Source organism: Macaca fascicularis, chromosome 3 (genome assembly GCF_037993035.2).
Source record: "Macaca fascicularis isolate 582-1 chromosome 3, T2T-MFA8v1.1".
NCBI lineage: Eukaryota > Metazoa > Chordata > Mammalia > Primates > Cercopithecidae > Macaca > Macaca fascicularis.
In genome coordinates this window covers 160633903-160658435 of record NC_088377.1, presented here as the reverse complement: position 1 = coordinate 160658435, position 24533 = coordinate 160633903, and the positions used below count along the sequence as shown (strand labels likewise).

The following is a 24533-nucleotide window of genomic DNA, read 5'->3' as shown; positions in this document are numbered from 1 at the left end:
AGTCCTTTAATAGCAGAATAAATGAAGCAGAAGACAGAATGAGTGAGCTTGAAGACAGGCTATGTGAAAATACACCGTCAGAGGAGGAAAAAAAAGATTTTTTAAAAAGGAAGCATACCTACAGAATCTAGAAAATAGTCTCAAAAAAGCAAATCTAAAAGTTATTGAGTTTAAAGATGAGGTAGAGAAATAGATAGGAGTAGAACGTTTATTAAAAAAATAATAACACGGAACTTCCCAAACCTAGAGAAAGATATAAATATTCAAGTGTAAGAAGTTTAGAGAACACTAAGCAGATTTTACCTCAAGGCATTGAATAATCAAATTCCCAAAGGTCCAGGATAAAGAACCCTAAAAGCAGAAAGAGAAAAGAAATAAATAACATACAATGGAATTCCAATATGTCTGGCAGCGGCTATTCAGTGGAAACCGTATACACCAGGAGACAGCCATGTGATATATTTAAATTTCAAAGGATAAAAAACACTTTCACCCCAGAATAGTTTATCTGGTGGAAATATCCTTCAAACATGAAGGAGAAATAAAGACTTTCCCAGACAACAAAAGCTGAGAGACTTCATCATTGCAAGACCTGTCCTATAAGAAATCCTAAAGGATTTCAATCAGAGAGAAAAGGATATTAATGAGCATTAAATAATCACCTAAGGTTACAAAACTCATTGGTAATAGTAAGAGCACAGAAAAACACAGAAATAAAACACCGTAACTGTGTGGTGTGTAATCTACTCTTACCCTAAATAGAAAGATTAAAAAATTAACTACAACTACTTTTTAAGGCATAGTCAATACAACAAGATAAACAGAAATAACAAAGAGTTAAAAAGCAGGAGACAAGATTAAGTCATAGAGTTTTTATTAGTTTTTTTTTTTTTTTTTTTTTTTTTGGCTAGTTTATGTGTTTATGCAAGTAGTGTTAAATTATTATTAGGTTGAAATAATGGGTTTTAAGATAGTGTGTGCAAGCCTCCTTGTAACCTCAAACCAAAAAACCTGCAACAGATACACAAAACCTAAAAAGCAAGAAACTAAATCATATCACCAGAGATAATCATCTTCACTAGAGGAAGACAGGAAGGAAAAACCAATGAAGAGAAAACTACAAAAAGATCAGAAAATAAAATTTAAAAGGCAGGAGTAACTCCTTACTTACTAATAATAACACTGAAAGTAAATGGACTAAATGATCCAGTTAAAACACATAGACTGGCCAGATAGATAATAAAACAAGACTCACTAATCTTTTGCCTACAAGAAACACACTTCACCTATAAAGACACACACAGACTGAAAATAAAGGAATGGAAAAAGGAATTCTATGACAATGAAAAGCAAAGAAAAGCATGAGTTGATATGCTCATATCAGACAAAATAGATTTCAAGACAAAGATCACTATATAATGATAAAGGGATCAGTTCAGCAAGAGAATATAAAAATTTTAAATATATATGCACTCAACACTGGAGCATCCAAATATATAAAGAAACTATTATTAGAGCTAGAGAGAGATAGGTTTCTATACAATAATGGTTGGACACTTCAACACCTCACTTTCAGCACTGAACAGATCTTCCAGACAGAAAATCAACAAAGAAAATCAGACTTAATCTGCATTATAAACCAAATGGATCTAATACATATTTACAAAATATTGCATCCAAACCTACAGATTATACATTCTTTTCCTCAGCATATGAATCATTCTCAAGGATAGAACACATGTTAGGTCACAAAACACATCTTAAAACATTAAAAAAAGTATACAATATCAAGCACATTCTCTGAATGCAATAGAATAAAACTGTAAATTAATAATGAAAATAATTTTGGAAACTATACAAAAACATGGAAATTAACAGTATGATCCTTAATTACCAGTGAGTCAATGAAGAAATTAAAAAGGAAATTGAAAAATTTCTTGAAACAAATGATGATGGAAACGAAACATACCAGCACCTATCAGATACAGCAAAAACTATACTCAGAGGGAATTTTATAACTTTAAGTGCCTACATAAAAAATAGAAAAACTTCAAATAAACAATCTAACAATGCATCATAAAGAACTAGAAAAACAAGAGCAAACCAACCTCGATATTAGTAGAAAAAAATATAGATCAGAGCCAAAATAAATGAAATTGAAATGAAAATACAAAAGACTAATAAAACAAAATTTAGTTTTTGAAAAGTCAATATTGACAAACTTTTAGACTGACTGAGATAAAAAGAGAGAGAAGATATAAATAAATAAAATCAAAAATGGAAAAGGAGACATTATAACTGATACTGCAGAAGTTCAAAGGATAATTGGTGGTTACTATGAGCAACTATAGGCCAATAGAAGAAATGAAAAAAATTCTAGATACATACCACCTACCAAGAATGAGCCAGAAAGAAATCCAAAACCCGAACGGGCTAATGACAAGTAATGAGATCAAAGCTTAATAAAAACTCTCCTAGTAAAGAAAAGTCCAGGACCCAATGACTTCACTGCTGAATTCTATCAAATGTTTAAAGAACTAATACAAATCCTACTCGAAATTCTCAGAAAAAGTAGAGGAGGAAGGAATACCTCCAAACTTATTCTACAAAGCCAGTATTACACTGATGCCAAACCAGTCAAGGAGATATTAAAAAAAAAGAAAACTGTAGGTCAATATCAATATCTTTGGTGAATATTGATGTAAAAATCTTCAACAAAGAATTAGAAAACAAAATTTAATGATACATTAGAAAGATTATTCATTATGACCCAGTAGAATTTATCTCTGGAATGCAAGAATAGTTCAACATATGCAAATCAATCAATGTGATGCCTCCTACCAACAGAATGAAGAATAAAAACATGAAGAATCATTTCAATTGATGCTGAAACATCATTTGATAAAATTCATTATTGCCTCATAACAAAAATCCTGAGAAAACTGGAGATAGAAGGAACATACCCCAACATAACAAATATAAAACATAAATATATGACAGACCCACAGCTGGTATCATACTAAATGGACAAAAACTGAAAGTCTTTCCTCTAGGATCTGGAACACTACAAGGATGTTGACTATCACCACTGTTATTCAAAATAGTGCTGAAAGTCTGAGTTAGAGCAACCAGACAAGAGAAAGATATAAAAGATATACAAATTGAAAAAGAAGAAGTCAAATTATCCATGTTTGCTGATGATATGATCATATACTTGGAAAAACCTGGACTCCACAAGAAAACTATTAGAACTGATAAAACAAATTGAGTAAAGTCGCAGGACACAAAAATGGCACACAAAAATCAACAGCATTTCTATATGCCAACAGTGAAAAAGAAATAAAGTAATTTCATTTACAATAACCACACATACAATTAAATACCTGGAAATTAATCAAAGGAGTGAAATTGCTCTATAATGAAAACTATAAAACACTGATGAAGGAGATTGAAAAGGACATCAAAAAATGAAAAAAATGCTTGTTTATATATTAGAAGTATCATTATTGTTAAAATACCCATACTACTCAAGGAAACCTACAGATTCAAAGCAATACCTATCGAAACATCAATGACATTCTTCACAGCAACAGAAAAAAAAAATCCTAAAATTTATATGAAACCACAAAAGACCCAGAATAGCCAAAGCTATCCTAAGCAAAAAGAACACAACTAGAAGAGTCAAATGACCTGACTTAACATTATACTGCAGAGCTATAGTAACCGAAACAGCATGGTACTGGCATAAAACAGACACACAGACCAGTGGAACAGAATAGAAAACCCAGAAACAAATTCACATACCTACAGTGAACTAATTTTCGATAAAGGTGCCAAGAACATACATTGGGGAAAAGATAGTCTCTTCAATAAATAGTATGGGGAAATTGGATATATATGTGCAGAAGAATGAAACCAGACCTCTCTCTCTTACCATATACAAAAAAAAAAAAAAAAAAAAATCAAAATGGATTAAAGACTTAAATCTAAGACCCCAAACTATAAAACTACTACAAGAAAATATTTGGAGATATCTCCAGGACATTGGTCTGGACAAGGACTTCTTGAGGAATAACCCACCAGCACTGGCAACCAAAGCAAAAATGGACAAACGGGATCACATCAAGATAAAATGCTTCTGCACAGTAAAGGATACAATAAAAAAGTAAAGAGACAACCCCCAGAATGGGAGAAAATATTTACAAGGTATCTGTAGGGAGACCCCCCAAAACTATTGCTATGGAATAAAAAATGAAATGCTCCCGATTATTGTAAATACAAAATTGCATGAAGGATTGTGTAAAGACAATGACAGGTTGGACTGCCAGAATGAGCCAACAGCGTGTGATGTGCTTCCTCCTGCAGAGAGCCTATGAATGGACGCGCAGTCAGGGAGGTTTCACATCACCAAGATTCCTATCCCAGAAAAGCAGATGTTCATAGCTCTGGGAATGGAATGCAACCCTTGTGGAGAGCCTATAAATGGATGCATGGGGGGCGCCTGTCCATATGGATAAGATAGGGCTATAAATGTCCTCATCTTGCCATGGCTCTTCTAGGTCTCTTTAGGGTTAAGGCATACTCCCTTCTGAGAATTTCTGGTCTAACCGGTTGTCTAGCTTCATGTCCTGTTTCTATGGATTGTTTGTAACCAGCTTTTGCTGCCACTGTTACTGCTGATTAATATCTTGCTAATCATAGGTTATGGAAAGACTGTGTTTCTGTTTTAAGGCTCTGTTAGAAATTACTGAAGCACACACTATATCGTAAATTATTACCTCTGTATACTGCACTTCTGCATACAGATGTTATGTTAAAGAATTACTTTATCCCCATGTGACCATCTCACCTCATAATCAAATGACCCTAAACTCCTCACTAACCTACCCCTGCCCTCACTAAACTTAATAATAAATGCTGGTATATCCAGTGCATTGTTGGCACCACGGGACCAGAAGGCAGTGACTCCCCTGGACCCAACTTTCACTATCTTGTGTGTCTATTATTTCTCGACCTGCCAATTCGCCTGGGAACAACGAGAGAGCCCCGTTGCATTGCGGGCTGCTGGCCAGATCCCGCAATACGTATCCATTTGATAAAGGATTAATAACCAGAATATATAAGGAGCTCAAACAACTCCCTGGGAAAAAGATCTAATAATCCACTTCAAAATGGGCAAAAGATTTGACTAGACATTTCTTAAAATAAGACATACAAATGGCAAATAGGCATATGAAAAGGTGCCCAACATCATTGAAAACTCATTGATCATCAGAGAAATGAAAATCAAAATTGCAATGAAACGTCATCTCACCTCAGTTAAAATGGCTCATATCCAAAAGACAGGCAATGACAAATGCTGGTGAGGATGTGAAGAAGAAGAAACCCTTGTACCCTGTTGATGCACAAGTGAGTGCAAGCAGTATGGATAAAAGTTTGGAAGTTCCTCAAAAAGCTAAAACTTAAGCTATTATATGATCTAGTAGTCTCACTGCTGGGTTATATACCCAAAAGAAAGGAAATAAGTATATCAAAAAGATACCTGCACTCCTGTGTCTGTTGCAGCCCTGTTTTCAATAGCTAAGATTTGGAAACAACCTAAGTGTTCATCAACAGATGAATGGATGAAGAAAAATGTGGAAAATACACACAATGGAGTACTATTCAGCTACTGAAAAGAATGAGATCCAGTCATTTGCAACAACATGAATGGAACTTGAGATCATTATGATAAGTAAAATAAGTCAGATACAGAAAGATAAATATCACATGTTCTCACTTATTTTGGGAATGTAAAAATCAAAGCATTTGAATTCATGTATGCAGAGACTAGACGGATAGTTACCAGAGGTAGGGAAGGGTTATGGGTGGGTGTCTAGATGGAGGTGGGGATGGTTGATGGGTATAAAATATAGAAAGAATAAATAAGTCCTACTATTTGGCAACACAATAGAGTGTCTATAGTCAGTAATAACTTAATCGTATATTTTAAAATAACTTACAGAATGTAATTAGATTGTTTGTAACTCAAAGGGTAAATTGTTGAGGGGATGGATACTCTACTCTCCATGAAGCGCTTATTTCACATTGCTTACCTGTATCAAAACATCTCATACACCATATATATATATACACACACACACACACGCACATACACACACACACAATGTACCTATAATTAAAAAAAAAATAGAGTTTTAAAGGTATAAAATTTTTGTCTTTCAAATTTGCATAAAAAGCAGAATTCCTATAATTTTATTTTTAAAGATGAGAAATGCTACCTATACTAGCATCTTTTAGGTGATGACCAAATAGACATATTTACTTTCAATATTCTAAATATCATTTCCAAATTCACACCCTGTAAGAAAATCTGTAATGAAGGGAGTTTGTAGTAGCTGCATGGATTTGAATAAAATTGAATACTCTTAAAAATTAGGAAGAAAGTTCAGTTAGATGATAGTACTGCTTGTGTATTGGAGGCAGGATGTGTCATTTGGACAGAAAACTTACTGGGGATAGGGGTGGGTTGCAGTTACCTCTAAAACTAACTTTAGGAACAGAATGGGAGATGCTTTCCAGAATGCTTTAGGAAAATATGCATGTCTTTGACAGTTTTGAAGGTAGGAGAGGATCACACTGAATAACGAATCAAGAGATAATTCAAGAAAGTGAGGAAAAGAGAAAAGCTGTCATAGATGTGAGGAGCAGACTAGAGAGTATAAAGGGTCTTTGATAGAGACATTTTTAGGTGAGGTTTCCAAGTGCTCAGAGAGAAGAGTGAGCTACATTAGATTTGTTTGGGGTCAGGAAGGAATTCATTGTCAACTCCTGGTTCTCAGAGAGTTATATTTTCAAATAAATCACTAACATGAAACATTAACAAAAGCAAATTACAAGTAAAAGAAAGTAAACTCTACAAATGTTGACAGAGTATAAATTTAAAGCAGCCTGCCACACCAGCACAAAACTCCTGGAAGGTTTCAAAACCATCTGTATCCTATTTTTGGTCCAATTCTACTTTGTGACACTTATTCTTCTTCAACATGCCCATTTATTTCAAGCACACCTTTAAGCTTGTCCAATGTGCAAAAAATCATGTTTATCTTTGCCAGGTTCATTAACTATCTATATGGGCACATAACGTAATAAATAGAAACTTGAAGCCAAGAAAGAACTTGAAAAAGGCTTTTGGAACATTTAATTCAGAATCCTAGAGTGAGAACCAGTGAAAAATTGCAGGACCTCAGAACAGCTTTCAGAAATCTAGTAAAATGTTAATATTCTTTACTGAGTTTCATTAGTAACTAAGAGTATAAACTAAATAGCTTGGTTTCCAGTGCCATTTATCTTTAAGTACCAAACTCTTAATTCTAATAACAGTGAATTAACTATGAATTTTTTTCATTGTCTTTATGTATACAATTGACTGTGTACATAACAGTGTTGTAATTTTTAATTAATACATTAAAATTTGATATGAACTATATTTTAGAAGGAAATTAAAAAGTTACTTTGATCAAGTGTTTGTTTTCTAATAGCATACATGTATCTGACATTCATAAGAGCAGGTAAGCAAGACATATATTAGGTATAAAAAGCATAAATTTACTACCATTCTAAAGTTGCAGCCTGGCCCATCAACTGATAAAAACATGGTTTTAACTGCTGCAATCCATTCCTAAAACAAATACTGTCATATTTAAATAGTGGATTTTCGCATCTGTCTCAAAGTGTCTAAATATTTTCTCTTTTCATCAATTTCTATGAAGGCTGACCTCTATCCCATTTTTTAAAATCAACAACCCATGACACCATGCTTGGAACAACGTAAATGCTCAAATGTTGGTTAAAATGACTTCACTACTTCATTTATCAAGTTAGTGCCACAGGTTATGACCTGGGCTTTCTATGGTGCTACAAATCTATCTCACTCCACTGTCCTTTACCTACTATGAAGGTTGCATTGATGGCTCCTAGCCTTACCAGCGATGACTGTAAATTGCAGTTATCACTTCCAATCTTTTTTGAATTTCCTCTCCAAAATACCATCTACAGCTTTGTTCTCAGGTCCAATAGAGATAAAATATAAACGTTGCCAAATTACCTCAAGAATAGGGGCTGGCTTGTTATAGCTCTTGATATTCTGGTGAGCAGCATTTTACTTAGCACAAATGCAAATATTCAAATGCTGATATGTATCATTTTCTAAATAACTTACTGTTTGAGAATATCGGCCTATAACTCTTTTGCAACATTAGACTGCTTTAAAAAAATCATAATTATAGCAGGTTTTAAGTTTTCACATATTTTATGTCAACAATTTGGATTCTGCTCTGAGATGTGGAATATTCAGACAATGGCCAGACCATAAATGAAACTGGAACTCTGACCTACAGCCTCTACAGCAACCAGTCCAGGAAGCCAAACCTCTGCAGCAGTTGGCCAGAGCAATTAGGATTTAGTTGATTACTTCCAGCTTTCCTAATTTTTGCCTCTGCTACCAACTCAGAAACTAAATAAATAAGCTCTCCAAACTACTTATATAAGATGTGATCGTAACTTGCCCACTTCCAAGTACCAAATGCCAACAACCTTCAATCAGAGCATACCAAACATATCTGAAGGCTTTCGTTTTTTTCACTATGACACTTTGTCACTCCCTCAGTTGCCTGAGCCTCTGACAAATGCAAATGATCCTTTCTGACACCCATCCTATGACAAGTTCAAAAAACAAGGCTCTTTTTGTTCTTTGGGGGGTTATTTTCATTTATTTTTACAGCCCTAAAGTGATCTATGTTTTGAATGTTCCAGGGCAGACTGAGAATTAAGATTGACTTCTGCTTATTTTTCTTACGAGTTGAGGATTATCAAACAATTTTTTCTCCTTAATTTACTTTTTAAATATTTTCCCACATTATGCTAATTGTTTTAAAAAATAGTAGTGCATTGCTTAATATGATCATCTTCATTGATTCAGTGATTTACGTAGTATTCTTGGAAGTTTAAGATTATTATGAAACAAAAAGTTATTGTTATTTCTGTTATTCTCCTAATCAATAGGGTAACTAAGTAGCACAATTTCTTCTAACCAAATATGATCCCTAAAAAGTATATAATAAACTTTTTGCCAATATTTTACAAATCATAGAATTGAACAAGGAAAATAGTGGATCAAAATTTGAGATAAATTACTTTCAAAAGATTCCTAAAATCAGTGATTTGAATAATTGGCAAATACCCATGATGCATATCTGATCTTAATTTGCAGATACTCCAGGAAAAGAAAATATAGACTGTGAAAATATAAGATTTATTTCTGTTTAAATCTACTCAAGAACTTAAGAACTTAAGTTTTATGTGATTGACTGTGGGCCCCTTTTTAATGCAGATTGAATGGTAGATCTATTAGGAGAGAAACTCAGCTCAATTAAGGAACATTTCCTCTGCTGAATGCTTCACCTTTATTTTCCCTCTCACATTCCTCCTTCCTCAGTACCTGCGCTGAACACTCATGAAATTGCTCCCAAGTTGAAGCTGAAGATTAAACCGCAAAGTTCAATGAGAATATGTAGCTATTAAAAATAGATTAATTAAGAAATCATGGCTGCTTTTGATTAAATGGCATGGGAAAGAAACACCTAAAACTGATTAAAATTGAATTTTTAAATTTTAACAAGCAAATAAATCATCCTGGGATGGGGGGTGGGTCTTGTTAAAAATACAGATTCTTAATCAGCATTTTTTTTTTTTTTTTTGACAGGAAGTCTTCTTTTCTAACAAGCTTCCAGGTGATGCCAATGATTCAGATAGCATTTTGAGTATCAAGGGCCTGTAGATGTTCAATCTGGGGGTAATGGGCATACATGTAATTATGCCTTACACAGATCAGATATATGCTTTAAGAATAAAGTGAAAACTCAGGCTCTTCTACATTTGTGGAAATTCTTCTCATTACTCATAGCGCTGACTGAAAATTTGAGGAGAGCAATTATTTTAAACTGCTTATCTCAATATCTGGTAAACACTCAATACATGATAAATGTCTGCTATTATTGTGGCCCAGATATTGAACAGAATCTTAATATCTAACATTAACTTCAAAGTTTAGCGTTAGATACTGTTGTGTGTTTTATATGCATTATTCAAAATAGAAACCTAACCTATTCTATTTCTAACGTTTTTCTCATAGGTAGAAACATGAATCATTGGGAGGTGAGGTAACTTACCCAGAGCCCACAGGTAAACATTGGGGAAAAAAGGATTCAAATCCAAGCAATCTCACACTAAAGCCAAAAAATCTTGAGCTCATTCACAAAATGACATTGTCAAATTCACACAGAACAGAGTTCAGATTCACATAGAACAGAGTTCTTAATTATTATAAAGCTTTACTAAATAATGTCAAGGACACAGGCAATTAAAAGACTCAGACAAGGTAGAGAGATGCCAAGGGCTGCTCCCACGGTTCTTTTTGGGTTAGATAAGCTTCTCTGGTCCAGAATCCATGAGGTGTTTCAGTGAGGTGCACAGGATTACCTCACAGAAGTCTAGCTTGTCAAGTATTACACATCACTGTTTTATAGTCCAGAGAGTTATATTACCTATGTGATGTTTTCCAAGAGCCATGCTGGTAGACCTGAGTAGTCCTTAGCTGGGGACATCGAGCTAAGAATATTTAAGAGATAAAGTCTCTTCCTCTTGGGCAAACATCATTAGTCTATTTACCCAGAGGTCAAGTTAACAAGAATGGTAGCCCAGATGACCTGCTTATTCCCCACACAATGACTACCTCAAACTTTACACCCCATCCAACAGGCAGAGGGATGAGTGGACCAGTGGCCAGATGCTTTAACTTCCTTTATCCTTTAACTAATAGGCAAAAGTAGTTAGTATATCTGTTATAGACACAAACAGAGCCCCTGTAAACAATAATGATGATTAGAAAGTGAGAAACAATATTCAGATTTATGTATCTGGAAAACTCCCACTGAGAAAGACAGGAATTAGGCAGACGGACAACAATACAAAGAGGGAAATGCCAAAGTGCAGAGAAGGGCATATGATTCATCATGAGGAAAAGCAGGAACATATTTTGCAAAGAGCATATATTCCAAAGAGTTCAAAAGTGCAAGGCAGCAGGCAATAGCCAAGAAGGACACGGGGAAAAGAGACCAGAGGAAAACAATAAGTACCTTTTTGTTTTTTTAATTATTATTATACTTCAAGCTCTAGGGTACATGTGCACAACATGCAGGTTTGTTACATATGTATACATTATACATGTGCCATGTTGGTGTGCTACACCCATTAACTCGTCATTTACATTAGGTGTATCTCCTAATGCTATCCCTCCTCCCTTCACCCTCCCCACAATAGGACCCAGTGTGTGATGTTCCCCTTCTTGTGTCCAAGCGATCTCATTATTCAGTTCCCACCTATGAGTGAGAACATGTGGTGTTTGGTTTTCTGTTCTTGCAATAGTTTGCTGAGAATGATGGTTTCTATCTGCATCCATGTCCCTACAAAGGACATGAACTCATCCTTTTTTATGGCTGCATAGTATTCCATGATGTATATGTGCCACATTTTCTTAACCCAGTCTGTCACGGATGGACATTTGGGTTGATTCCAAGTCTTTGCTATTGCTAATAGTGCCGCAATAAACATATATGTGCATGTGTCTTTATAGCAGCATGATTTATAATACTTTGGGTATATACCCAGTAATGGAATGGCTTCGTCAAATGGTATTTCTAGTTCTCGATCCTTGAGGAATCACCAGACTGTCTTCCACAATGGTTGAACTAGTTTACAGTCCCACCAACAGTGTAAAAGTGTTCCTGTTTCTCCACATCCTCTCCAGCACCTGTTGTTTCCTGACTTTTTAATGATTGTCATTCTAACCGGTGTGAGATGGTATCTCATTGTGGTTTTGATTCATGTTTCTCTGATGGAGAGTGATGATGAGCATTTTTTCATGTGTCTGTTGGCTGTATGAATGTCTTCTTTTGAGAAATGTCTATTCATATCCTTTGCCCACTTTTCGATGGGGTTGTTTGTTTTTTTCTTGTAAATTTGAGTTCTTTGTAGGTTCCGGATATTAGCCCTTTGTCAGATGAGTAGACTGCAAAAATTTCTCCTATTCTGTAGGTTGCCTGTTCACTCTGATGGTAGTTTCTTTTGCTGTGCAGAAGCTCTTTAGTTTAATTAGATCCCATTTGTCAATTTTGGCTTTTGTTGCCATTGCTTTTGGTGTTTTAGACATGAAGTCCTTGCCCGTGCCTGTGTCCTGAATGGTATTACTTAGGTTTTGTTCTAGAGTTTTTATGGTTTTAGGTCTAACATTTTTAAGTCTCTAATCCATCTTGAATTAATTTTCGTACGAGGAGTAAGGAAAGGATCCAGTTTCAGCTTTCTACTTATGGCTAGCCAGTTTTCCCAGCACCATTTATTAAATAGGGAATCCTTTCCCCATTTCTTGTTTCTCTCAGGTTTGTCAAAGATCAGACGGCTGTAGATGTGTGGTATTATTTCTGAGGGCTCTGTTTTGTTCCATTGGTCTCTGTTTTGGTACCAGTACCATGCTGTTTTGGTTACTGTGCCTTGTAGTATAGTTTGAAGTCAGGTAGCGTGATGCCTCCAGCTTTGTTCTTTTGGCTTAGGATTGTCTTGGCAATGTGGGGTCTTTTTGGTTCCATATGAATTTTAAAGTAGTTCTTTTTTCTAATTCTGTGAAGAAAGTCACTTGTGGCTTAATGGGGATGGCATTGAATTTATAAATTACCTTGGGCAGTATGGCCATTTTCACAATATTGATTCTTCCTATCCATGAGCATGGTATGTTCTTCCATTTGTTTGTGTCCTCTTTTATTTCACTGAGCAGTGGTTTGTAGTTCTCCTTGAAGAGGTCATTTACATCCCTTATAAGTTGGATTCCTAGGTATTTTATTCTCTTTGAAGCAATTGTGAATGGGAGTTCATTCATGATTTGGCTCTCTGTTTGTCTGTTACTGCTGTATAAGAATGTTTGTGATTTTTGCACATTGATTTTGTATCCTGAGACTTTGCTAAAGTTGCTTATCAGCTTAAGGAGATTTTGGGCTGAGACAATGGGGTTTTCTAAATATACAATCTTGTCATCTGCAAACAGGGACAATTTGACTTCTACTTTTCCTAATTGAATACCCTTTATTTCTTTCTCTTGCCTGATTGCTCTAGCCAGAACTTCCAACACTATGTTGAATAGGAGTGGTGAGAGAAGGCATCCCTGTCTTGTGCCAGTTTTCAAAGGGAATGTTTCAAGTTTTTGCCCATTCAGTGTGATATCAGCTGTGGGCTTGCCATAAATAGCTCTTACCATTTTGAGATATGTTCCATCAATACCGAATTTATTGAGAGTTTTTAGCATGAAGGGCTGTTGAATTTTGTTAAAGGCCTTTTCTGCGTCTATTAAGATAATCATGTGGTTTTTGTCTTTGGTTCTGTTTATATGCTGGATTATGTTTATTGATTTGCGAATGTTGAACCAGCCTTGCATCCCAGGGATGAAGCCCACTTGATCATGGTGGATAAGCTTTTTGGTGTGCTGTTGGATCCGGTTTGCCAGTATTTTTTTGAGGACTTTTGCATTGATGTTCATCAGAGATATTGGTCTAAAATTATCTTTTTTTGTTGTGTCTCTCCCAGGCTTTGGTATCAGGATGATGTTGGTCTCATAAAATGAGTTAGGGAGGATTCCCTCTTTTTCTATTGATTGGAATAGTTTCAGAAAGAATGGTACCAGTTCCTCCTTGTACCTCTGGTAGAATTCGGCTGTGAATCCGTCTGGTCCTGGACTTTTTTTGGTTCGTAGGCTATTAATTATTGCCTCAATTTCAGAGCCTGCTATTGGTCTATTCAGGGATTCAACTTCTTCCTGGTTTAGTCTGGGGAGAGTATAAGTGTCCAGGAAATTATCCATTTCTTCTAGGTTTTCTAGTTTATTTGCTTAGATGTGTTTATACTATTCTCTGATGGTAGTTTGTATATCTTTAGGGTCAGTGATATTATCCCCTTTATCATTTTTTATCGCATCTATTTGATTCTTCTCTCTTTTTTCTTTACTAGTCTTGCTAGCAGTCTATCAATTTTGTTGATCATTTCAAAAAACCAGCTCCTGGATTCATTGATTTTTTGGAAGGTTTTTTGTGTCTCTATCTCCTTCAACTCTACTCTGATCTTAGTTATTTCTTGCCTTCTGCTAGCTTTCGAATGTGTTTTCTCTTGCTTCTCTAGTTTTTTTAATTGTTATATTAGGGCATCAATTTTAGATCTTTCCTGCTTTCTTTTGTGGGCATTTAGTGCTATAAGTTTCCCTCTACACACTACTTTAAATGTGTCCCAGAGATTCTGCTATGTTTTATCTTTGTTCTCATTGGTTTCAAAGAACATCTTTATTTCTGCCTTTGTTTCATACTGAAGGCAGAAATAAAGATGTTCTTTGAAACCAATGAGAACAAAGATACAACATACCAGATGGCCGAATAGGAAGAGCTCCAGCCTCCAGCTCCCAGTGTGAGCGACACAGAAGATGGGTGATTTCTGCATTTTCAACTGAGGTACTGGGTTAATCTCACTGGGACTTGTTGGACAGTCAGTGCTGGTCAGCGGATGCAGCCTGACCAGCAAGAGCTGAAGCAGAGCGAGGCATCGCCTCACCTGGGAAGTGTAAGGGGGAAGGGAATTCCTTTTGCTAGCCAAGGGAAACTGAGACACACAACACCTGAAAATTGGGTAACTCCCACCCTAATACTGCACTTTACCAAGGGTCTTAGCAAATGGCACACCAGGAGATTATATCCCACGCCTGGCCTGGAGGTTCCAACGCCCACGGAGCCTCCCTCATTGCTAGCACAGCAGTCTGACATCTAACTGCAAGGCAACAGCGAGGCTGTGGGAGGGGTGCCCGCCATTGCTGAGGCTTAAGTAGGTAAACACAGCTGCTGGGAAGCTCGAACTGGGTGGAGCCCCACCGCAGCTCAAGGAGGCCTGCCTGCCTCTGTAGACTCCACCTCTGGGGACAGGGCATATCTAAACAGAAAGCAGTGGAAACCTCTGCAGATGTAAATGTCCCTGTCTGACAGCTTTGAGGAGAGCAGTGGTTCTCCCAGCATGGAGGTTGAGATCTGAGAACAGACAGACTGCCTGCTCAAGTGGGTCCCTGACCCCTGAGTAGCCTAACTGGGAGACATCCCCCACTAGGTGCAGACCAACACCTCACACCTCACACGGTTGGGTACATCTCTGAGACGAAGCTTCCAGAGCAAGAATCACACAGCAACACTCACTGTTCAGCAATATTCTATCTTCTGCAGACTTTGCTGCTGATACCCAGGCAAACAATGTCTGGAGTGGACCTCAAACAAACTCTTAACAGACCTGCAGCTGAGGGTCCTGACTGTTAGAAGGAAAACTAACAAACAGAAAGGACACCCACACCAAAACCCCATGAGTATGTCACCATCATCAAAGACCAAAGGCAGATAAAACCACAAAGATGGGGAAAAAGCAGTGCAGAAAAGCTGGAAATTCAAAAAATCAGAGGGCATCTCACTCTCCAAAGAAACACAGCTCATCACCAGCAATGGAACAAAGCTGGACAGAGAATGACTTTGACGAGTTGAGAGATGAAAGTTTCAGTTGATCAAACTTTTCAGAGCTAAAGAGGAACTACGTACCCAGCACAAAGAAACTAAAAACCTTGAAAAAAAAATGGATGAATGGATAACTAGAATAATCAATGCAGAGAAGACCATAAAAGAACTGATAGAGAAGAAAACCATGACACGAGAACTACGTGACAAATGCACAAGCCTCAGGAACTGACTCAATCAACTGGAAGAAAGAGTATCAGTGATTGAAGAGCAAATGAATGAAATGAAGCGAGAAGAGAAGTGTAGAGAAAAAAGAGTAAAGAGAAATGAACAAAGCCTCCAAGAAATATGGGATTATGTGAAAAGATCAAATCTACATCTGATTGGTGTGCCTCAAAGTGACGGGGAAAATGGAACCAAGTTGGACAACACTCTGCAGGATATCATCCAGGAGAACTTCCCCAACCTAGTAAGGCAGGCCAACATTTGAATTCAGGAAATACAGAGAATGCCACAAAAATACTCCTCGAGAAGAGCAACTCCAAGACACATAATTGCCAGATTCACCAAAGTTGAAATGAAGGAAAAAATGTGAAGGGCAGCCAGAGAGAAAGGTCGGGTTACCCATAAAAGGGAAGCCCATCAGACTAACAGCCGATCTCTTGGCAGAAACTATACAAGCCAGAAGAGAGTGGGGGCCAATATTCAACATTCCTAAAGAAAAGTATTTTCAACCCAGAATTTCATATCCAGCCAAACTAAATTTCATAAGTGAAGGAGGAATAAAATCCTTTACAGACAAGCAAATGCTTAGAGATTTTGTCACCACCAGGCCTGCCCTACAAGAGATCCTGAAGGAAGCACTAAACATGGAAAGGAACAACAGTACCAGCCATTGCAAAAACATGCCACAATGTAAAGTCCATCGATACTAGGAAGAAACTGCATCAACTAACGAGCAAAATAACCAGTTAATATCATAATGACAGGATCAAGTTCACACATAACAATATTAACCTGGAATGTAAATGGACTAATTGGTCCAATTAAAAGACACAGAATGGCAAATTGGATAAAGAGTCAAAACCCATCAGTTTGCTGTATTCAGGAGCCCCATCTCACATGCAGAGACACACATAGGCTCAAAATAAAGGGATGGAGGAAGATCTACCAAGCAAATGAAGAACAAAAAAAGCAGGGGTTGCAATCCTAGTCTCTGATAAAACAGACTTAAACAATCAAAGACCAAAAGAGACAAAAAAGGGCATTACATAATGGTAAAAGGATCAATTCAACAGGAAGAGCTAACTATCCTAAATATATATGCACCCAATACAGGAGCACCCAGATTCATAAAGCAAGTCCTTAGAGACTTACAAAGAGACTTAGACTCCCATACAATAATAATGGGAGACTTTAACACTCCACTGTCAACATTAGACAGATCAACGAGACAGAAAGTTAACAAGGATATCCAGGAATAGAACTCAACTTTGCACCAAGTGGACCTAATAGACATCTACAGAACTCTCCACCCCAAATCAACAGAATATACATTCTTCTCAGCACCACATCACACTTATTCCAAAATTGACCACATAGTTGGAAGTAAAGCACTCCTCAGGAAATGTAAAAGAACAGAAATTATAACAAACTGTCTTCTCAGACCACAGTGCAATCAAACTAGAACTCAGGACTAAAAAACTCAATCAGAACTGCTCAATTACATGGAAACTGAACAACCTGCTCCTGAATGACTACTGGGTACATAAGTACCTTTATAATAATATGAAAACTGCAGCAACTCTTTGGGCCAGGCCCAGGCTTTCTAAATGATTTCTGATGAAAACAGTGGCTAATCCGTGTGTGCTTCACCTGGCTCTTGCAGGTGGAAAGAGATAACTGGTAGTAACTGTCTAGAAGCAACATGCCCAACCCAGGGAAAGGAGCAGCTCCAGGCCAGCAGATTAGCCTGACAGATCTGGGAGAAGGATAAATTGGGGCCATTCCTGAGCTTAATCAAAGTTGCATAATTGTCAAAGGAAAACCAATCTCATAATTTCATTCTGATTAACTATTTCATTTCTACATTCTAATTCTGTTGAAAATTTTGGCTGAAATAGTAAATTCTGGTTCATTATCGCTTCATTTTACCTAAAGTGCTTTTTTGAATGCTCATTTGCCAGAGAGGAATTGTGCAGACATCCAGGATAAAACCCTTGAGTTGAAGAACACAGCATGTCAAGAAATTACTCTCTTATGTGGTGATTAATATAAATTTAAGACTTTTGGCTGAATCAGCACATTTGAAATAACACTCTGCACTTTCAAAGATGCACAACACTTCTGTTTATCATGTTTGTTCTGATATGTTGAGAAAGGAATGAGGTGCAATTGATTTTAAAAGCTAAGTTTGTCCGGAGATTTGTCAGGAACCAGCACCAAGGGAGATAACATTATGTCTTGAGATTGAAGAAGAATAAGCTCAAAGAATTGCACAAATATGTTTTTGAAATGTGTAGATTAATAAGAATCGTTTAAAAAATGGTGACAAAGTTTTCATTCAAAAGACCTCTCATAAAATGCAGTAGCAAATCTCATCATAAAGTGTGCAGAATTCTGTTGCCTTCACCATGTTGTCACCTCTAATATTACTGGGTGATGGATGAAAAAACATTCACGTTTGCTATTGATTTAGGACTCTGAGCTGTTTTCCAAGTCATTCAGCATTTTGTGATAGATTATATCTAAAGTTCCCCCAAATAGTTTATTTGTTTTATTGTCCTTTTTAGGCGACCACCTATCAGATATTTGAAGAGCTCCTACTCTAGTAAATGAGATTGAAATTGTTTGCCTCAAACAATCAATTTTATAATTTTGATTGTTGAAAATTTCTAAAAGTACTGAGTTCTTGTTGTGGATCAACCATGTCTTTTCCTGTGACTTTATGTAAGACAATTCTGTGTATGTCATTTTCCTGTGCTCTAAAAAAGGCCACAATTTCTTGTCCCGCAAATCTTACAAATGTTCGAAGCACAAAAATGTGTCTGATTGAAAAAAAAAAATCATTGAAAAACTTAAAAGCAATCTGAACATTAAACTTTTATAGTTATGAAAATTATGTTTGGTCCATGATTATTTTTTGTTATCTGGGCAGTTTTACTAATGACAGCCTGCTCTACTTTAACTTCAGCTTAGCTATGTCACTAAGCCAAAGGAACATGATCAGTACTTCATAGAAACTGTATGTGTGCTCAAATTCCTGTGATACAAAAACAGTATCAGGCAAAAATGAGATAGTCTATGAGTCAGGGGTAGAGATGTCCAAGACCATGAGAACTCATCTCTTGCATTATTAGCATGACATGGATGTGAGACTTAGAGTCAAAGGAGATCATTTTGGAGCTTTAAGATGTGACTCCCCCACTAGATTTCAGACTTGCATGGAGCTGGAAGTCCCTTTGTTTTGTCCAGTTTCTCCCATTTGGAATGGGTGTATTTACCCAATGCCTGTATTCCCATTGCATTTGGGAAGTAATTAACTTGCTTTTGATTTTACAGGCTCCTAGGTGGAAGGGACTTGCTTTCTCTGAGATGAAACTTTGGACTGTAGACTTTTGAGTTAATGCTGAAATTAGTTAAGATTTTGGAGGACTGTTGGGAAGGCATATTGTGTTTTGAAATGTGAGTACATGAGATTTGGAAGGGGCCGGGGTGAAATGATATGTTTGACTGTGTCCCCATCCAAATCTCATCTTGAATTGTAGCTCCCGTAATTCCCACATACCATGGGAGGGACCCAGTTGGTGGTAATTGAATCATGGGGGTGTGTTTTTTCCTGTAATGTTCTCATGATAGTGAATAAGTCTCATGAGATCTAATGGTTTTATAAAAGATAGTTCCCCTGCACACGCTGTCTTGCCTGCTTTCATGTCAGAGGTGCCTTTGCTCCTCCTTCACCCTCCACCATGATTGTGAGGCCTCTCCAGCCATGAGGAGCTGTGAGTCTATTAAATGTCTTTCTCTTTATAAATTACCCAGTCTTGTGTATGTCTTTATTAGCAGTGTGAAAACAAACTAATACAGTAGCCTAGGCTGGAGTGCAGTGGCATGATCTCTGCTCACTGTGGCCTCTGCCTCCCAGGTTCAAGCGATTCTCATACCTCTGCCTCCTGAGTAGCTATGATTATAGACATGTGCCACCACACCCAGTTAATTTTTGTATTTTTAGTAGAGATGGGGTTTCACCATGTTGGCAAGGCCCCACCTCAGGTGATCTGCCCACCTTGGCCTCCCAAAGTGCTGGGATTACAAGCATAAGCCACTGCATCCAGGCTGAAAAAAACTTTATGGCAACAAATTATGCAACTTTGAAAAAGTGGACATATGCCTAAAAAAACACAGAAAATACCCTACTGACTCAGGAAGTATTAGAAAATCTTAAAGACTTCTAAACATAAATGAATGAAATTAACAAGTAAACATCTTTTCACAAATAAAATTTCATTCCCAGATTTCTTCACGGATAAATTCCATCAAATGTTTAAGGAATAAATACCATTATTAGATGAAGAATTGCAGATAATAGAGGAAATAATCTGATTTGGCTAATGTTGCTTTGATACTTAAGCCAGATAATGAATGCATAAAAAATCTATAGACCAATGTCTCTTATAAACCTACATGCAAAAATCCATAAGATAATATTGGGAAACTAAATTCAGTGACACATAAAATAATTTACACACCATGGCCAAAAGGAATATATCTCAGGAATAAAAAACTAGCTTTAACATTTGAAAATCGGTTAATGTATTATGCCATATTAACTGAATAAGGAATAACTACATGATTGTATCAATAAATACACAAAAATAATTTGATAAATTTTAAAATCCTTTGATAAAAATTGTCATCAAACTACTAATAGAGGAAAATACCTTTAACCTGATCAAAGGAATCTAGAAAAAATTATTTAGCTAACATCATATTTAAAAGGAAATAAAAAGCAAAGAATAAAAAAGAAAGCTATAATTAAACAATAAAGAAGGAAAGAAAGAAGAAACAGCTTGAAAATAATTGCAATTATGCTTTAAGTCTGTTTCCTAGTCTATTGTGTCTCATAAGAATTTTCTTACCCTGAATAAAATAAATTATAATAATTGCATTCCTATTTATATAATAAGCAAATAATGAGGGAGTATTTAGAGTTAACAGATAACTTCTTAACAATTTTGATTACAAAATATCTGCACATAGATTTTATGATTCAGAAAATGGGCAGAAGTGAGTTATCTTTTTGGTGTTTGTTTTGTCATTCATTCAATCATTGATTTACTCTAAAATCTTCATTCAATGACTATGACAGTTCAGCCACTATGCTACTTTGGTTAGTGTTGGTGACACAAAAGGAAATTTAGTAATTGTTCTTAACTTTGATTGTTCACAAACTATGAGGAAATAAAAGGAGAGAAGAAGGGAAGTCAAAAGAAGGAAAAGAAGCATAAGGGAATAAAAGGAAAGAAAAACATAAAAAATATTGACAACTTACTACATTCCAAGTTCTATATGCTGTACATTCACACACTTTATTTAACTTAATTTGACTTAATTCCCACTATCTTCCTATAAATTGCCTTATTTTTTTTTTTAATTTTAGACTTGTAGAAACAGTCTCAGAGAGATTATGAAATGAGCCCTTAGTTATTCAGCTGGTAAGAGACAGATGCTTCCACTCTTTGCAAGAATAAAGGCAGATTTCCCAGGCATAAAAGGTGCCCTGTAAATATAGAAAGAACCTGCCAAATGCTGTGTTTATTAATACAAAGCTTGTGTAGAAGTGTTGTGGAGGTACAGAGAACAAAGCCTCTAATTCTGCATCAGGACCCAGTGGAGGGATGCTCTGTAAGAACGTAGAGAAGGATGCCCTTATCACCAGGATCAGCTGGAGCTTACCAAGAGCACAACAGAGAATTAGTCTCAACAGATACTTTTTCCATACTAAGAGGAAGTACTATGTTAGATACTGAGAAGGAAGTGGGGGAAAAGACATATATGGTTCTTGCCCTTATGGAGTTTGGAAGTCATAGTGTATCATTTTTTTAAACTTTTATTTTAATTTCAGGAATACATGTATTTTTTTTTTACATAAGTAAACGTGTGTTATGAGGGTTTACTGTACAGATTATTTCATCATCCAGGTAATAAGCCTAGCACTCAGTTATTTTTCCTGATCCCTTCCCTCCTCCCACCTTCCACCCTCTGATAGACCCCAGTGTGTGTTATTCCTCTCTATGTGCCCATGTGTTCTCATCATTTAGCTCCCACCTATAAGTGAGAACATGTGGCATTTTATTTTCTGTTTCTGAATTAGTTTGCTAACGATAATGCCTCCTGCTCCATTTATGACCCTGAAAAGGACATAATCTTATTCTTTTTATGGCTGCATTGTATTTCATGGTGTATATGCACCACATTTTCTTTATCTAGCCTATCATTGATTGGGTCTCACTTTGTCACCTAGGTTGGAATGCAGTGGCTCAATCTCAGCTTACTACAACCACCATCTCCCAGGCTCAAGTGATCCTCCAACCTCAGTCTCTTGAGTAGCTGAGACCATAGGCATGGGCCACCATGCCCAGCTAATTTTTCATATTTTGGTAGAGACAGAGTTTCACCATGGTGCCTAGGCTGGTCTTGAATGCCTGACCTCACATGATCTGCTCGCCTCGGCCTCCCAAAATGCTGGGATTACAGGCATGAGCTGCATAGTTTCTTTTAGTCTATAATTATGATAACTGGTACCAAAAAAAGTGAAAAAAAATAGTTTGTGTAAGACACTCTTGAGGTATGTGGCTTTAATCCAATTTAAGGGGATTAGGAAAATTTTTGTGACAGAAACAAAACTTGCCTTAGTCTTCAGGGATTAACAAGAATTAGTCAAGGGAGAGAGGACCTGAAGTGTAAAAAGGATATTCCAGGCCAAAAGAAGAGCAAGTGGAAAGTCAGGGCAGAAACAGAGATAAAAATATAATAAACATTTAGAATGAAACCCATATCAACTCTCTCTCTCTCTCTCTCTCTCTATATATATATATAACACACATAATATATAATATATAACATATATTATATATATTTTATATATATAACAGACATATTTGAACCATAATACTCTACAATAATGGGTGCTATGTAATGTGGTAGTTGCTCTAAAATCATTTCATTTCTAACACAGTCCTTTGAAGAAAATATGCTATGTTAGTATTCGTGATTTCTGAGGAATTCTAATTATCTTCCACATTATGTAGGGCTCAGTATCAAATTGAAGAAACAATCTTACATATCAAGAGAGAAAATTAATTTAAAAAAAAGGTTGGGGAAAACAAGAGCAGTAGTGTTAATAGTGACAAACTAAAATTATAAATAATATTTTTCTTCTACCTAAATAATCATTGGAGATTTCGTTATTTACTAAAAAATATTCAATACTTGAGGCAAATACATATGGACGCTCATTGACTTTGCAATCTAATCTAACCTCTTAATACCTTGTTTTTGTTTTGTTTTTAATCTATTTAATGAGTGTAGGTTTTACCTACCTCAAAAAGTTATTCTATGTGAAATACAATGTTTAATTTCTGCTGCCATTTTCCTACCATAGAGCCTCATCATTCCAATCCTGGAAAACTGCAAAGACCTTCCTTTTTGATATATATTCTTTGTCCTTCTAATTTAAACTATATTAGAAAACTTCCTAAATATTTATCTTAGCAAATTATTTTATATTTCAAAATCCTATATTGGATTTCCGTTGTGAGTAGAGTTATGCTTACATAGTTCTTTCTATATTTCAGTCTGTCTCTTTGTATCCAGGGAACCACTGTTCCACACCCAACCAGAGGTCTTTTTATCAGCTAAAGTTTTTCATCACACTACTGAGAACATACCATCAACATGACTGTACTCACCAAAACACTGGCCTTGTCCTTATCATCATATAAACCCTATCCATTCTTCAATATACAACTCCAGTCAACCTTTTTATAACCTTCATGACAGTTTTTGAAAACTACTACAATCCACATTAATCTATACTTTCTATGAAGGCCAAGACTATTGATTAATACATTTGATTAAATTAACTTAAATAAGAGTTTCTTTTGATTTCCTGTGCTCTACCCTCAGTAAATTTTAAGCTCCTTAAAGGCAAAGTCATATCATGCTTTTCTTCTAAATCATCTGCAATTGCAACTGCTGATCACTTATCAAATCAGTAAATATTCAGAGAATTATATGAAGCAAAATAGTTTTGTGCTAGAGTAAGTTAGGAAACATGATACTATGACCTTCTCTCTGGAATGGATCATACCAGTTCTGTAGGCTCAAAGGAAGACAAGAGTCTAGCTATCATAACCAAGTCTTTTCTTTCAATGGCTAAAAGTGTTGCTTTAATTTCCTGTGTTATTAGTATTCAGAGTAAACTAATGTTCATGATTTTTGATTTTTTAAAGAAGTACAAACCTTGATCAAAAACAGCTGAGATATTTTTAAAATATCTCCTCTATCAAGAAGGCAAACCATAAATTAAAAATATAGAAAATGTTCCATAAATTTTGCTCTTTATGACAAGCTCAAATTTTTCAAAACAGCTGAATAAAAAAAGGTTGTTTTCCTCTCCAGACCTGCTGCATGCCACAGTACTATCTGTGAAAGAAATGTCCCACAGAATTGTACTTGCCATGGCAAATGAAAGAAATTTTGCTCTTGTCATCATCTGACTTAGGGAGTTTAATCAAATACTCTGAACTAGCCTTTAGAATATCTTACATGTTTCCTTCAAAAAGAATGTGAATAGAAGTATAACAATCACTATATCGTGTCATATCATACACTATT

At 36.0% G+C, this 24533-nt stretch overlaps 1 long non-coding RNA gene across 1 annotated transcript in view; it reads right to left on the bottom strand.

Annotated features, from left to right (window-relative positions):
* Positions 1-201: 201 nt before the first annotated feature.
* Positions 202-24533, bottom strand: part of LOC135970221 (uncharacterized) — a 132570-nt gene continuing 108238 nt past the window's right edge. The window contains exon 4 of the long non-coding RNA XR_010585817.2: positions 202-351. This is a non-coding gene — a long non-coding RNA (uncharacterized lncRNA). The remainder of the gene's footprint in view (positions 352-24533) is intronic.